Raw genomic sequence first — 18,248 nt, 5'->3', positions numbered from 1 at the left:
CCCTCGAAGGTTGATGCAGTGCATCAGTGGTGCCAGCCCACGAACACGTCCGAGATCCGTAGCTTCCTTAGTCTAACGGGATATTATTGACGGTTTATCGAGGGTTTCTCCTGTATTTCTGCACCGCTGACTTGGTTGACGCGGAAGGGCGTCGAGTTCATCTGTAGTGACGCTTGCGAGAAGGCATTTGCCGGAGTTGAAGGACCGCCTCACGTCCGCTCTTGTTCTCACTATTTCTGATGGGAGTGAGGGTTTTGTTGTTTTTACCGATGCCTCCGAGTTGGCTTGGGTCTTGTGATGCGGCATGGGAAGCCGTGGCGTATGCCTCGCGCCACTCAAGGTCCATGAGTGAACTACCCCACTCATGATTTGGAGCTCGCGGCAGTCGTTTCGCACCGAAGGTGTGGAGGCATTATCTATATGGGTCAAGTTCGAGCTCTTTACGGATCATAAGAGCTTGAAGTATCTATTTTCACGGTCTGAGTTGAACTTGCTTGAGAGGTTGGATGGAGCTTTGAAAGATTATGATTTTGACCTTGAGTACACCCGGGCAAGGCAAATGTGGTGGCGGACGCGCTCGGCCGTCAGCCACGAGGCACTGGTGGCACAGATGATGGTGCGTGAGTGGCGGATGCTCGAGGATGTATTAGAGTTTGACTTTGAGTTCGGTCTGCGGTCTTCCATTGTTCAGCTTTCGAGCTTGTCGATTCAACCCTCTTTAGTGGCTAGGGTGATCGAGGCTCGTGAGAGACGAGTCACTTCGGGAGTATCGGCGAAGCCACATCCGTGGAGCGATCGGTGGCGATTGGTTCCGATGGTGGATTACGCTTTAGAGGCGGTTGTGTGTCCCGGATGTGCGAGTTGCGTCATGATTTGATGGCCGAGGCACACCGATCGAGACTTACTATCCACCGGGCTCCACGAAGATGTATCGTGATATGAGGAGCTAATTAGGCGGGGATGAAACGCCAGATTGCTAGTTTTGTGGCCGAGTGTGACACATGCCAACGTGTCGAGGCCGATCATCGAGACCCCCTGGTCCCTTGCGGTCGTTGCGTTCCACAGTGGAAGTGGGAGCATGTATCGATGGACTTCATCGCAGTTTGCTGAGGACTCAGCGCGGTCACGATACCATCCGGGTTATCGTCGATCGTCTCGAAGTCGGCTCATTTCATTCGAGTGCGGCTTCCTGGTCTATGGACCGGTTAGCGAGGATATTCATTGAGGAGATAGTGAGGCGCACGGCATCCCGGTTTCGATCGTTTGACGAGACTCGGATTTACGTCTCGATTTTGGAGGAGTTTCCAACAGGCATTGGGGGTCACTTTGCATCTCGGCACCGCTTATCATCCGCAGACAGATGGGCGAGACCGAAAGGGTCAACCAAATCCTTGAGGATATGCTCGGGGCTTGTGTGATCGACTTTGCGGGCGGTTGGGACGAGCATATGCGCCTTGCCGAGTTCGCATACAATAACGGCTATCGGCGACTATTGGCATGGCTCCTTTTGAAGCACTTTATGGCAGACCTGCAGATCTCCTAGTTGTTGGACCGAGGTTGGAGAGCGTCGTCTTGTAGGTCCCGAGCTTGTGCTGCAGACGTCAGAGGTTATTGATGTTATCAGGCACAGGTTAGAGCCGGCAGAAGAGTTTTGCTGATCGTCGGCGTCGACCCCTCGAGTTCGCAGTCAGGGACATGGTGTATCTCAAGGTCTCGCCTATGAAGGGCGTGGTTCGCTTTGGTGTGAAGGGCAAGCTTGCCCCAAGATTCATCGGACCTTTTGAGATTACCGAGCGCGTGGGCGCTGTGGCCTATAGGCTTGCCTTACCTCCTGAGTTGTCTGCAATCCACGACGTGTTTCATGTTTCTATGTTGCGGAGATGTGGGTCGGACACTATTCCTGTGATTGATTGGCAACCACTTGAGGTCTGTGAGGATGCTTCTTATATTGAGCAGCCGATTCGTATCCTTGATCGGAAGGAGCAGGTCCTCAGGACCAAGGTCATTCCCTTAGTGAAGGTGCAATGGGGTCATCATTCTGAGGCCGAGGCGTCTTGGGAACGTGAGGCAGAGATTAGAGAGCGTTATCCCCATTTGTTTGATGATTGATTGATATATGATTGTTTGTATTGCCTTCCTTATATGATGATTGCTATATGATGGTGGTGTTTTGTCTTTTATTTTTTCTAAGATTGTTTAATTTCGAGGACGAAATTTCTTTGTTGGTGGGGAGGGTTGTGAGACCCGACCCGAGTTCGCATGTGTGCATGTGTGTGTGTGAGTATGCATTCCGTCCATCTTGATCCCGCGGTCCTACCGGTCGAATCCCGGCGACCCGTGACCCTTGGATAGTGTTTGCGGTCATCCGTGAGCCCAGTCATGAAGACCCGACTCGGATCGAGTTGAGACCTATACCATTGTGACCGCATCGTCGTTGCGATTCCAACGACGCGTCTTGTGCATTCATCCGACTTATAGATCAAAAGTTGTGAGCATTTCATCATGTGGCCCACTTTTTGTACAAAAGCATATGGACCACTCTCAGGCACAAGTTCCCATGCACACCACCCACACACACTACAATTCCCATGGAATAAACACTACCCACACCTAACCTACCCTAGCAAGCATTGTTTGTATCACCATAGGTTATGATTTCTTTCTCTAACCAAGGAGGGAGAGTAATGATGACTCCCCTACAACCTTTCCTTTCTCTCTCTCCTCCTTCATTCTCTCATTTTCCTCTTTCATGGAAGAATTTCCAGCCCTCCCTCTCCCAATTTCCAGCAACTTTCCCTTCCTTTCTTCCTCCATCTAGCCATCACAAACTCATCTTGACCATTGAACCTTTAAGCTTGGAGCTTGGAGTACCTAGTGTTGGTGGTAGCTTGAAGATTCAAGGTGGGTGATTATAATTGTTGATCTTATTTTCTAACCTTTGATCTTTTTTCTTTCTAGATGGATCATATGGGACCCACCAATCCATGGTGGGGATCCCATTTGATCCCATGGATGTGGCCCTTTGGCCCATCCTACATGCATGTCATGATCCATGATGGGGCCATTCTCCATGGACCCCATCATGATGTATTTTATAATCCACTCCATCTTAAGGTCATCTAGACCCTAAGGATCATGTTGGGATGGCATCCCAACCATCCATAACAATTATATATCATGCATGTAGTGATTTTTTTGTTGCATGTAAAATCAATGTAGTTGTATGGGTATGATTCACTCTTGGGAGGGCCCACTAGTGGCGGGGCCCTACCCCCATGGCCGGATTACTCTATTTCCTTCTTCTCTTTTCTCTGATGTATGGATGATAGTGTGTGTGTGGCCCATTTATAGTGGGCCTTGGATGTCCCAAAATAAATAAAAATAAAAATCCAGCAAGGTGGGATGCTCTTATCACCTAACTCCATGATCATCGGACACCTTAATCAAATGCATGCAAGTGTCCTAGTTCTAGTATGTGATTTGGACTTATGTGGGGCCCACTGAGGAAGGCCACACACCCTTTTTATGGCTGAGATTATTGAGATATAGGCTGATGTGTCCAGCCATGTATTGCTGTCCAAAAACTTGGACTGTTGCATGGATTGTCATGTTCAATCTTTGGCATGGATTTTTGGATCATGATTGTCATCATTTTCTTTATAAGTATGGAGTGTAATGAGAAGGTGTGGACCCCACCATGAGGTGTGATGGGTCATACCTCAGATGGTCCATGATATGGTACCCAAAAAGGAGGCCCATAGGGGTGGGCGGTCCACCTTGTTGGGCTGTCCAACCCACATGTATGGAGGAAAACATACACTTGAGCTTGGTTTCTCTGAAGGATGGGCCACTTTTATGGACCCCACCTTACCTTATTTTATGAAGAAAATACTAAACCTCCATTTTCCCCTCTTGGATGAAGGTTGGGCCCACCTTATTGGGTAAACAATGCATGGACAGCAACATCCCTTCCTGGACAGATTGAAATTCTTAATTTAATTAAAATATTTATGAGTATCCAAAAATCATAAAATTTTACAGAGAGGTGGTTCACTTATGGTAGGACCCACCTACAAAATTTTGGGGCCAATGGACACCTGTACACACCATGGTGGTGGCTGGACTGGCCCATTACAATACGGTGTCCAGATCAGTCCGATTTTTAGGACAGATTGATTTCTTTAAATAAATTAAAATATTTATATATGTCTAAAAATTTTGAAATTTTGTGGAGATATGTTCCACCCATTCTAGGACCCACTTACCAAATTTCAGGGCCAATGGACCTCTGTGTACACCATGGCAAGGGCCGGACTGGCCCACCACGTTGGGACGTCCAGGTCAGTCCGATTTTCTGGACAGTCTATTTTATTTAAATAAATTAAAATATTTTCAAGTGTCCAAAAATCTTGAAATTTTGTGGGGGTGTAGGTCACCTATGGAAGTATCACTCTGTAAAATTTCAGATCCAAAATACATTTGAGTTGCCCGTGGTGTGGCTGGAAGTGGTCTGCTAGGCAGGACGCCCAGGCTGGGGCATCTAGCCTGCTTCGTGGGCCCACCTCGATGTGTTGAATGTCCCACCACCCATCCATGTAGGGTCCTTAGGGGATTGATCATACTTGCCCCCTTTTTATTCAATTAGAACACATTAGGTGGATTTTTGGGCCATATACCCCAGGCCCATAGGACTGCCTACACATGGGACATCCCTGCCTTAGGCTACTGCTGGGCTTGCATTCTAACAGTCTGGCCCATTTCATATATGTATTGTATATCCTCTCTCATCTGGTGGGGCCCACAGTGATGTGTGTGAGCCATCCAGAATTAATTATACTAAGAAATACTTCTAATGCTGAACTCCAACCAACCCAGAAATTTGGGTGGGCTGGAATTTGGCATTGAGCCCAATAATTGTTGCCTATAGATGTTCTTTGGGGCAATATGGCTCACTAGATTTGAGGAGGATTTATGTCAGTATCTTATCATCTTAATTTTTATTTTTGGGCTTAATTAGTGTATGATTAAAGGCCCATCCCAAATGGGATTCTTCTTGGGCTAGTCTCTTAGTTAAGTATGGGCCTTATAGCCTTGGTTGGGCTAGAACTTTTGATAGGCCCGTTGAACCCTTGGGTCTTATATTTACCATGCCATTGTGATGAGTCTTATGGGCTAAATACTCAAGTGGTTGGGCCCTTGTTTGCGCACTATAATAAATTCATACTTGGGCCGAGATGTGAGGCCTAACTTACTTGTGTTAAAAATATAAGAATTTCCCATATGTTGGGATAATGGGCTACCCATTAGGCCCACCACAATGAGTGAATCCATGACCTTTATGGTTGGGCCCTAACCTTTCTTAAGGGCCCACTAGGTTGCCTTTGTTTTGGGCTTAGTGTATGGCCCCTAGGCCATGGATTGATTGTGCCTTGGACTTTTCTTTGCATACGTAGTAGGCTATCTTTTGGGACCCAGTTGAAGTTAGATGTCCTCTTTGGTGGCCCTAAGGTAGGCCCATAGAGGCCCTTATAGGTGGTTGAAGGCCCACCTTGGGCCTGGCTAGGACTGTTCCTCCTTAGGATTTTGACTCTCTTAGTTTGTGGGTCATCCCAAAGTACTGGGCTCCCACTAGAGGGCTTCTCTTCTTCTTAGAATACCTGTCGATGTGCCTAGATCTTGACCCTCTTGGGACAGACGATTTCATATTCCTCAGGTAGCACACTTACATCATTGCGACCCATATGCATCATCTGTATGAATTGATTGCATTGTATAGTGGTCATTCAGGGATGGAGTTTCTCCCCTTTTGCACATTGAGTGCCTGAAACTTGTGCATGATCTGTGTGTGCGACTCATGCATTGGCATTGCATTTCATGAGGATACTGCCCTTGCTTCATCAGGGCCTTGCCTCCAAAGGGACATTTATGGATGGCCGCATGTGTGGACACCGGAAATATTACTTGAGCATACTGGGTGCGTAGGATGCCCATGGGTGAGATTCCCAAAACTTCCATGGTACCAAGGATCTGCTCCAACGCCGTGACCGGGTGGAATACATGAGCGCACGAGGGCCTTATACCGTTAGGCCGCGACTCCCACCATCGTGTAGTCGGTTGAATAGGGGTGTGGCCTTACCTGCCTGGTGTGAGGAGGCATTGCTAGGCTGAGTCTGACCAGCTCGTAAATGGGTCCGCTACCTTCAGGCCTTGTTGGTGATTAGTTGTCCACAGGCGGGTAGTGAGGTCTCTTACGCTCGTTTGACTGTGCGGGATCTGCAGAGCGGCAGTCATTCAGCAGTGTAATGGACCCCGGTGATTTCCCTATGATTGAAAATGTACTTGACTTATGGTTATGAGCATTGACATCACTTACATCGCATTAGCATTGGCTGTACAAGCCCCCCTTTCATACATTGCCTTGGTATGACACTCATTACTTATTGCATCGCATTCATGGTAAGCCTTGGTAAGACTAGTGATATGTTCATTGATTATGCTTCTCTCCTTATACCTCCTACTATTCTTCTGTGCACCATTGTCACACACTTACACCACCCTCTAAGCTTCTATAAGCTTATGCACGATTGATACGTGCAGGAGACTCTAGGTCGGCGCCGTAGCAGCAGAGCATGGAGTAGAGTTGAGCAGTGAGGACTCCAGTGTTGCTGATTTCTCTCTCTTTTCCTTTTATTCTCATGTATGTCCTTTTGGACCTTTTGGATGATTGTAAAAGTTTAAATTTTTAGTGGATTTTGTGATGTGTGCCTTTGTTATTCTCAGATGTACTTGCTGTGATCTTGAGTATGCTCGCATTGGAAGTGATTATATTGTTATGAAAATCCTCCTTGTAGGATCCCAGGATCGGAACCTACCTCAGGAGCCGAGAATGGGGTACTACGGAGGCTGTTGCGGCCAGAACCGGCCATCGGGTTCCTTGTGAGTCCGGATACCGAGTCTGGGGCGTGACAGTTATGGAATCCCTTCTAACCTTCACAATTCTCCCCCATTGAGAATTAGGTCAATGACAGTTCAAATTTGATCTTATTGATATATAGTCCAATTAAATATGATAAGACTCCAATTCCAATTGTGTTACTTAAATCAAATAAGGAAACATCCTGATAGCTATAAGTGGATCCTTGGCACCCTAATTCCCACTTTTAAATTCATCAGTTTTAATCACAATATTCACAATTACCCCTTCCTATTATTCAGATTTAGATTTGCATCTTCTTCTAGTTCTACTTCTAGTTACTTTCAGAAACGTACAAGTTCAGTCCCTGTGGATTCGACCTCAATCTCACCAAGATTATTACTACTTCACGACCCTACACTTGGGGTTGTGAAGGGATACTTTGCAGCCGATCATTGATTTTGGGGTAGAGTTCTCGTAATCATTGGATAGGGTTAGGGTTTCAGCCCTCTACCTTATTCAATTGCTCTTCCACCACCTATGTGTTATTTTAGTTTTAACTGAGGATGGGATATTGTGTGATTTATTTTTTTTTATCATGGGCCTTTCACGATTTAGTAGTGTGCCCTGTTAGCTGGCCCGCCGAATGAGCCTGGTACCACTCTAGATTTTTATGGTCCATCCATGTGGGCCGAGTGATCCAGTGGGACATCCTTGCGGGCCACAAATTGGCTTTGATATTACTGCGTTAATTATGAATGAGCCAACGCCTAATAGTGTTAGCCATCCAGCGAACCCACTGGCCATAGGCCATGTGTTTGAGGCATTGGTTGGGCCTATCTTTTGGGACTGATTTGGTTCACATTCATTTGATATTTTATGGACACACTGTAGTTAATTTTGGGCACAATTAAGGCCTGGTGGTTGACCAAATGAAGCTTTTATTCTAGACCCATTTGAATGCACATTTAATGTTTGTGCCTTCCCTTTAGGACTAATTTTGGGATCCGTTTCTTAGATCTAAGCCATCCATTTAGTTTAAAATGAGCATATAATCTGGATCATTCACTAGATGGACAATAAATCATATGGACCTTTCATCATGTGGATCTTAATTATTGGATCTAATCTGTCCATCTTTTGGACACTAATGTAAGGATCTAACCATCCATCTGAATCGTTCCATACCAACCGTCTCTCCTGTGAGTGTTAAAGGCTAGACTTGCAATACTCATTGATGATAACAAGATCATACAGAGTCTTGATTTGGACCTATTGCAAGCCCATTACCCATCCTCTAGGAGTTGATATAGACCGTTGGAATAAGGAAGGTGACCTACCCGTCTGTTTTTCTTTAAGGCTCCTTATTTTCCTAAAGATCAATATCAACCGCTTTGTGGGCCAAATCAGATTGATTTACATAGTTAATCCATTGAGGGTAGGATTAAAAATTACAATCCTAGGTCAAATTTTGTGGGATTGAATCCGGTTGTGTTAGCCACCACAGTGACCTCAATCGAGGAAAATTTTCACGAATTAGGACTTGTGATATTGGGAATTCAGTTAAAGGATTGCATTCAGTTGTGTTTATGTCTAATGCAAATGGTAACGAAAACACAGACGATTACCATTTGCCAGGGGCATGAACGAGATGGAGTAAATGGTGCTGATAATGTAAAGCTGAAAGTCTCTTCCTACCCACAGGTGTTAAGTGTCTTAGATTTACATAATTGGCATCGCTTAGCTTCAGGTTCAAGAGAGTCATTACATGTTATGATTACCTCCCACAGGAAGAGTGATAATGATGTAACCGATTCTCGCCAAGATCGAATGTTTCAGCCCATATTCATCCTGGATAATTCAATTGAAAGTCTCAATCAATTGAATTAATTGTTTTATAATATGCTAACGTGAGTATATTTTGCAACCAATTAAATTTTCAACTCAAACACATCAAGTTCTCATCTTAACCGGGTCCTATTATATTCAACAGATAGAGTCCATACAGACAGTCCTGGGATGGTTACATTTAGACATTACTCCAGAAAAATTTAAACCTTCAAAATCCTTTGAAAATAGTTAGAATATTAATCTTGTGACCTCAAGACATGTACCTGGACATAATGGAAATAGAAAAAGAAAACATGATTCTAACGAGGGATCCTCAAGACCTAACGGTCCTCCGAGTTCTCCAGTTGAAAACTGACCTAGGAATGGATCGAGCAGCAAGCGAGCTAAACATAATAATTGCTTCTTTTGCAAGAAGTTGGGCCATCAAATGAAAGACTGCGTAAAGTATAGGCAACGGCTCGTGAAGAAGGGTAATAATTCTGTTCTAGTCTATTTTAAATCTAATCTAACTGATGTGTCGGTGAATTCTTGGTGGATAGATTCGAGAACCATTATTCACATATGTACTTTTATACAAGACTTACTACAGACCAGGCTACTAACTGATGCAGAGCGCCTAGTATACATAGGCAATGGTGTTAAATTCGACGTAGAGGCAAATGGAGTCTATAGGCTTGGGTTAGAATCTGGTTATTTATTGGATTAGGTAGATACATTTTATATGCCTTCTATAAGGTGCAATTAATCTCTATTTCTTGTTTGGATAAATTGGGATATTCATTCCAATTTGAGAATAAAGGATTCAATATTTACCTTAATTCGATTAAAGTTGGCACTGGCTCTATGGCGAATAACCCATACCAGACAGACTTGATTGCTTCACACGTCTATAATGTTAATGGCTTGTATGAAAATAAAACAGGATCTAAACGTAGACTAGACTATGAAAATTTCTCCATGTTGTGGCACATGCAATTATGTCATATATCTCGTGAGATATTGGACAAGCTTGTGCGATAATGAATTCTTCATTCTCTAGACTTTTCCGACTATAAAGTATGCATTGATTGCATAAAAGGAAAACAGACCAAAACCAGCAAGAAAGGTGCAACAATGACTGTAGGATTCTTAGAGGCGATGCATACGGACATTTGTGGACCATTCCCTACGGCATCCTAAAGTGGACACAAATATTTTATTACCTTCATAGATGATTATTCTCGTTTTGGGCACATTTATCTTATCAGTGAAAAATCAGATGCCCTGGATGCTTTTAAAATCTATAAGGCTGAAGTTGAAAATCAACTTGACAAAAGGATTAAAGTTGTCAGATCTAATTGTGGTAGTGAATACTATGGTAGATATGACGAATTAGGTCACAATCAAGGGTCATTCGCTAGATGCCTACAAGATTGTGGCATTGTCGCCCAGTAACTATGCCTGGTACTCCAGAGTAGAATGGTATGGCTGAAAGGCGTAATCGCACCCTTATGGATATGGTGCGAAGCATGGTTAGCAATTCAACATTGCCAAAATCTATGTGTGGTGATGCAATCAAAATCGAAGTTCATATCCTTAACAGGGTCCCTAGCAAGGTTATAAGTAAAATCCCTTTTTTGAGTTGTGGAATGGGAGAAAGCCAAGTCTCCAATATCTGCATGCTTGGGATGTCCTGCTGAAGCTAAAGTTTATAACCCGCATGATAGAAAGCTTGATCCCAGAACCATAAGTTGTTTCTTTATACAATACTCAAAAAAGTCTAAAGACTATCGATTCTACTGTCCTTCCCACTCTATCAGGATCATTGGGACTAGGGAATGTCAGATTCATTGAGGACACTGAAAATAGTGGGAGCACGAAACTGTGACTCCGGTCATAGTCACTCAAGATCATGATGATATAAATGCTGCAAGCGACCAGTCATTGCAAAACACCACGTTAAACCTCATGTACAACCCACTGATGAGGAACATCTAAACCATACCCAACAAGCTGAACCATTGAAAAGATCTGAAAGAGAAAGAAGACCTGTAAATCAAGATGATTATATCGTATACTTATACTTACAGGAGTACGAGTTTGACATTAAAATGAAAAAGGATCCTGAATCCTTTGCACTAGTCCAAAAAAGTACTGATCCTTCTCATTGGTTTAATATCACGAAAGATGAGTTGAAATCCATGAGAGATATTAAAGTATGGGATCATGTTGAGTTACTCTCTGGAATAAGGCTAATTGGTTGTAAATGGATATTTAAAACCAAGCGGGACTCCAAGAGTAATGTCCAAATATATAAAACCAGACTTGTTCCCAAGGGTTTTAATTAGCGTGAGGGCATTGTTTTTATGGAGACTTTCTCACCAATATCTAAAAAAGACTAATTCAAGATCATAATGGCTCTTGTAGCTCATATAGATTTAGAGTTATATCAGATGGATGTAAAGATAGCATTTCTCAATGGGGATCTGAATGAGAATGTATATATGTTACAACCCAAAGGTTTTGTAGCCCATAGTTCAGAACATTTGGTTTGTAAACTACAGAAATTCATCTATAGGTTGAAACAGGCATCACGATAGTGGTATCTAAAGTTTCATAAAGTAATTTCCTCATATGGCTTTGTAGAAAACATTGCAGATGAATGTATCTACATTAAAATCAGTGGGAGTAAGTTCATTATGATGATTTTATATGTTGATAACATTTTATTAGATAGCAGTGAGCGACACTAAGAAATTCTTATCTCAAAGATTTAAAATGAAGGACCTTAGTGACACATCTTATATCATTGGCATTAAGATTTGTCGTGACAGATCTTGTGGACTGCTCAGCTTATCACAGAGAGCCCACATTATTAGAATACTCGAAAGGTATGACATGTAAAATTGTGCTCCTGTACAGTCACCCATTATAAATGGTGATAAATTCGGCCAATTTCAGTGTCCTAAGAATGATTTGGAAAAGAATCGAATGAAGGAATTTCAGTACGCATCAATGGCAGGAAGCATCATGTATGCTCAAGTCTGCACGAGACCGGATATTGCATTTGTTGTTGGAATGTTGGGCAGATATCTATCTAATCCATGACTGCAACATTGGATAGCTGCAAAGATAGTGTTGCAGTATCTATAGAGAACAAAGAACTTCGGACTCATGTACAAGATATTTGATCATTTGGAGTTGATTAGATACTCAGACGCAAATTTTGCAGGATGTGTTGACACTTATAAGTCCATCTCAGGCTACATATTCATGATGGTTGGAGGAATTGTCTTAGAAAAGCGTGAAACAGTCTAGCACAACCTCATCCATCATGGAAGCTGAATTCATTGCCTGTCACAAGGCATCAAATTAGGCGCTATGATTACAACGTTTCTTCTCAGCTTTGCGAGTACTAGAGCATATGCCGAAATCATTAAGAATATTTTGCGATAATTCAGCTACAATTTCCTTCTCTGGTAACAACAAGCATTTATCAAGATCGACGCATATCGACATCAAGTATCTTGTTGTAAATGAAAGAATTCAAAATCATCAAGTGTCTGTGGAATTCATCTGTACTAAGCAGATGATTGTAAATTCGCTCACTAAAGGGCTCCTTATCACTCCATTTCAGGAGCATGTACATCCATGGGAATCATTGATCCCATAGATGTTTTCAATTAGTGGGAGTTGAGCGTATTTTAATTTCACAGACACTGAAGAGATCTCATTTGATAAAGTTATTTGATGATTCTGATATAAAGTTTATTTTTACTTCTCTCTAAATATACGTAATCTATTTTAAGTAAGTAGAACTATAGTCATGTCTCATTGGAGACATTTGAAAACTTCAGGACCTCCTAAGGATAAATATACATCATCACATTACATATGTAATCCTTATATCACACTTCCTAATTCCAGATCTATGTCATTAAGACTATTAGTATTTGTAACTGCGCTTAGCCTCACTTCGCTTAGATTAAATGTTGTAATGACTACCGCGATTCGATACTGACAGTCTTAATAGACCAGATTGACATAGTACTACCCGTATTATCCAACAATGTAATCGGTTAACCATTTAGATGTTTCTTCAAATCAAAACATGTTTTTCAAAATATTTCAAAAGATTAATCATTGACATTGATCAAATGTGGCCCAAGTGGGAGAATGTAAGAAGTCTATAAGGTGGGCCTTATTAATCAACGGTCTGGATTGTCCTAAGGGTTGGATAATGTGATCGGGTATACCAGTGGGCCCCACTAAGTTGCGATACATTCAGAAATTTGTGTAAGGGGTTGAGTGCTACAACTGTGATACACATAGAGTGTTTTAGAGGAACTAGGATTATCAAATTTGTGTGGAGCCATAGGAAGAGGAGTTTTGATGGGTTTCAAACTCCTCTGCCCTCTGTAACTATAAAATTAGGCTAGGTCCCCAATCCAACACCATTGACTGAAGTTAAAACCCCATCACAGCTTCTCTAAAGGGCATAAGGAGAGGAAGACCTCAGTATCCTATCTTCAGCAATGGCGTCCCAATAACGTACGCCCTATAGTTCTACAGATCTCCATATCCGATGCACAGCAAGGTCCTTTCCATTCTGCATATTGTCTCACATTAATCACATAATTTCAAGTTGTGTGGCTCACTTGTGTTTTAAATTTTAGTTATATTTGAGCGTATTGATTAAATGAGTTGGAAAAAATGGTGGAAGGGGTGAATATCTTAGAAATATCATGGTGGCCACCCAACAATCAGTGTTGAAACAATATGGATTTAACACCACTTCGTATGCCCCACTTGTGTGGTGGACCTACCTCATATTTGGGGTCATCACCTAAAACATGCCACAAATAAAGATCCCATTCATTTATAACATAGAGGCTTCGCGTTACATTGGAGCCTACCCTGAGCTCGTTTAAGTTACTTTCGAAAGCTGAAAAGAAAAATAAATATAAGGAAGTTACTTTATCTAATAAGTTATTTATTTAAGTTTAATAACCAAACTAATTAAATTAAGAAAACTAGCTTATTAACTAATTAGTAGTACTTATTGTGGTGAAAACCCACTATAGTGTTAGTGTGTGGGGGTGTGAACGCACGTGTAAAAAAAAATTTAAAATTAAAATTAAAATAGGAAAAAAGATATAAAAATCAGCTTATAAAAAATTCATGTGGGTCACATCACTTTAACTTAGAAGTTTTAGAAGCAATTGTAAATATATCATTGGTATTAATGAGGCTAAGGATTTTTATTGGGATGATCTTTTGAATGCAGGGTGAGCATAATGCTTCTCACCCAATGGACTGAGTGGATTCCACGTATACAACATATGGCCCACAGAGCTTGAGTGTGTAAAAAAGGTTCTGTAGACAATTCCAGTCCCAAATGAACTCACATCGAAGCTTTAATCATGGCTTGAACCTCTACTTAAAAGGAAGTAAATCCATCACCTACCTTCTATTTCAATTCAGCAATAGCCTCAGGTGTTCGGAAACTATGTGGGGCCCACATAGATGTACGTGAAAAATCCACTATGTCCATCAGTTTCTAAAGGCCACAATAGGACAGTAGTAAAAAAAAAATCAGGAAAATCTAAAATCAAGTGGGCCACATTTAAGCCTTATCTTTAAAACATTTGCAATAGAATTCATCTATGAAGGGCCTGTTCATTGAACGTTTCTGTTCTGCAACCATGAGGTTGCGGTTTCAATCCTAACTTACATAGCAAAAAGATAAAATAGAAGAAAATAACATATGGTTAAAAATCTGCAACAATGACAAAACCTGTTATCTTGGTGAATTTTTCTTGCTAAATTGATCTAAAAATATTTTGTATTAATACCAAAAAATTCCTACCATTTGAGAATGCCCTGCAATGTTGAGGACCAAATGTCTTATTTGTTCAAGACATTGCCCGAAGAGTGATTTGAAGAATTAACTGGGTCGTTCCTGTTCAATTAAATAAAAATATAAAATCATCTGGGTTTTTGTCTCATGCTCTTTCCACATTCCCTAACTCAAAGTTATTTTAAATGATGTTAGTGTTGACAAAAGGTTAAAAATTGATTTTGGTGAACCGTATCTGTTACCCCAGAAATCGGGTCATATCTGTCCATTTCTGGCCAATACAGCCACATGAGTGATGGGTGACCGGTCCATATCTGGCAATATGCATCATGTAGAATTCAAATCATCATCATCATCGTCATCGTCGTCATCATCATCATCATCATCCCAATTAATTGGGTCGGCTACATGAATCATATTCTGCCATCCCACTCTATCAAGGGCTAGACTTTTAGTTAGACCACAAGTTGTCAAGTCTTTTCTTAATACCTCTATCCACGTCCTTTTGAGGCCTTCCCTTGCCCTTTAGAGCCTTCAACTTGTACCAACTCATTCCTAACTGGTGCAATTCTTGGTCTTTATTGCACACGACCAAACCATCTAAGTCTACTTTCCTTCATCTTATTACCTATTGGTACAACTCTTAAGTTTCCTTGAATGCATTCATTTCTAACTCGATCCTTCCTCATCTTGTTACTCATCCATCTGCTGATTTCAGCTACACTCATCCTATGAACATGTTTTTCTTTAATTACCAACATTCTCTCCCATAAAGCAATGATGGTCTTATAGCTATCCTACAAAATTCCCCTTTTAGTTTGAATGGTAAACAATGATCACATAAAACTCTAGAGGCACATCTCCTTTTCTTCCACCTAGCTTGAATTCTATGGGCAACATCCTTTTCAATCACTCCACTCCTAAATTATTGACCCAAGGTATCAGAAGTGGTCATTTTGGGAACTTCTTAGTCAACAATCTTAACTAATTCCTTGTTTTCGCTCTTATTATTACTAAAATTGCACTCTGTATACTCTGTTTTAGTCCAAGTAATTTTAAAGCATCATTCCATAAATCTAGCTTTGTGTTTATGCCCTCCCACGTCTTGGCAATTAGAACTATGTCATTTGCAAACAACATACACCTTTAGATCTTAACTTCTTAGTCAACAATCTTAAACAATTCCTCATTTTCACTCCTATTATTACAAAATTGCACTCCATATACTCTGAGAAATTTTAAATCCTTTAGATTCTAAAGTGTCATTTCATAAATCTAGCTTTGTGTTTATGCCCCCCTTCTCTTGTCAATCATAACTATGTCATTTCCAAACAACATACACCTTGAGATCTCTTCCTGCAAATGTCTCGTTAACTTGTTCATAACCAATGTGAAAAGTCATGGGCTCAATACCAACCCTTGGTGCAAGCCTACACTAATTGGGAGCTCACTTGTCTCTCCACTAGTGGTCCTCACAAGGGTTAGTTGTTTACACTAATACCACAAAACCTTCTTGATTTCATTATTTTCAAATCTTCTTTCAACTCCTTGTACCATCTTCAAAGTAAGATGCTTGGAACAAAGACCATCGTTGCCGGTCTCACTTTCCTTTCCTTCGGAATATATTGTTATAGAGGTCTACTATCGTGCTTCCGACTTGGTGCTCCTGACTTGGTCCGGATTCTAAGCAAACATGTCTTTAATGCGCATAATTTCTTATTAATATGTATGATCAATAGACTCACGTATAGATCCATATTTTGCAACACTTTAATCCTGTCCAATGGATGGAATGAACTAGAGAAAAGTAAAAAAAGAAGAAGATCCAAATGATATGTGAACTAGAGAAAAGGAAAAAAAAAAAAAGTATAACTTTGCTGAAAGGGCCATGGCATCACATTACTCTTCTCGATACAATTTGTACTTGTTGGATTGACAAGGGATTCCCTGCACTCAACTGTATATAATCAATGGTTTTCAATATCGTCCAACGGCTGAGTCGACTTGATCTAAGTAAAGAATGAAATGAGGAATTGACTGTCACACTCGAACCAGACCGGGCCAGAATGATTTGGAGAGTCATACTATTTTCGGTCTCTGGACCATGTGTGTGTGTGGAGCTGGGTTAACATACCATTTAAACAACTCCAACTTAGCAGTTATTTTCTACTTTTTCTTCAAGGAAACTACGGTGAGCACATGTAGAAGCATCCACAAATTTCAAAGCTGCACAACTCCATTGGCTAGGAGGTTCATGTGTACCCCTTTCATATTTGTTTTGGATTTTAAGCTTCCTGCTTGATGTTTTTCCTTAATGTGTTGATCTGCTCATGTCTAGTGACTCTAGATGGGGTGCATCTTGTTTTAACTAATCTTGCCCTCCTGCAACTCTAGCTGAGCATATTTATGTGTTATTAGTTGCTCTTACCCTCCCATTTTTAGATTCATGTAAGTACTCTCTCATATATATGGTTAATGTCAAAGCACCTTCTTGCACCTTAGCAGGTGGAATCTAGCGCCATCTAAAAGCTATCGAATATGCCTATATTCTTTGCTTCTAGTTTGATCTGTTCTATCTTTACCTGAAGTGCATTGCTGACCATATGTTTCTCACTGCAGTGGAGCTTCAATTGTATTCTCCTAGACAGCCAGTTGTGGATTTCTCTGAGATATTCTTGTGGCTGATGGCCGATGGCCGATGGGACCATTGCTTGCGCTTCCCTTTGGGGTGACTTTATTGCGTGTGAGCAGACTGATGAGTGTTATAATCAATTGGTGAGAAACGTTTATTCCATAGATTTACCGTTACTCATCATATCAAAGTCCATGTAGACTTAGATAATTTCTTACACGCGATTCACTATATCCAAGCTTGCTATTACATCACAATCTAGACATTCGCTAGCTGCAAGAGCAATTGATTACTTTATAGGAATATCCTTCACATGGACGTTTAAAAGATGCATGTCCTGATCACTTAATCCAATCTGTTCTTGTGCTAAGGAGACAATTACCAACATTCTCTGATTGACACCTCATTCTTCGTCATACCTTTTCATAGGTCCCAACTGTACATGATAATTACTGTAAGAGGTTTGCTCAACTACATCCCGACATATTGGGATATGTTACATTTGAACTTTAGCCATCAGAATTATGTTCCTTTCAATGACCCAAACCGTTTATGTGAGAGGGCTTCTCATGGGTGGGGGATGCCCTCAAAATCTCTTAGATTGAATATTGCAACCCATCAATTATACAAAGGCCATGGTGCTAGTTTTTGCATTTCTAGTGGGACCTGGACCTTATGATCTCTGTTAACCTCGCCATGATGCTTCAATACCCCCATTAACCATTGTCATTGTTGCATTGTATGTTATGATTGCATGGCTAAATGTGGAACCCTCTCTTCACAGGTTTCTACTAGGAGTTGTTTCTATGCTGGTTTTGCTGCTCAAAGGAATTTTGCGGAGGTGAAAACAGGGTTCCTTAAAGTCGTGGTCCCAAACCTGTATAGGTCTCTCATTATAGAGTGGAAAAATAGGCTTGTAGCATCATCTTTTATATTGTGCTTGTCTTTGATTTTCAAGTTGCATGATTCATGTTGTTCATGTCGATACTACCAAGTTTCAGTTTCAAGTTCAG

Source organism: Magnolia sinica, chromosome 2 (genome assembly GCF_029962835.1).
Source record: "Magnolia sinica isolate HGM2019 chromosome 2, MsV1, whole genome shotgun sequence".
Taxonomy (NCBI): domain Eukaryota; kingdom Viridiplantae; phylum Streptophyta; class Magnoliopsida; order Magnoliales; family Magnoliaceae; genus Magnolia; species Magnolia sinica.
This window is presented reverse-complemented; position numbering follows the sequence as displayed.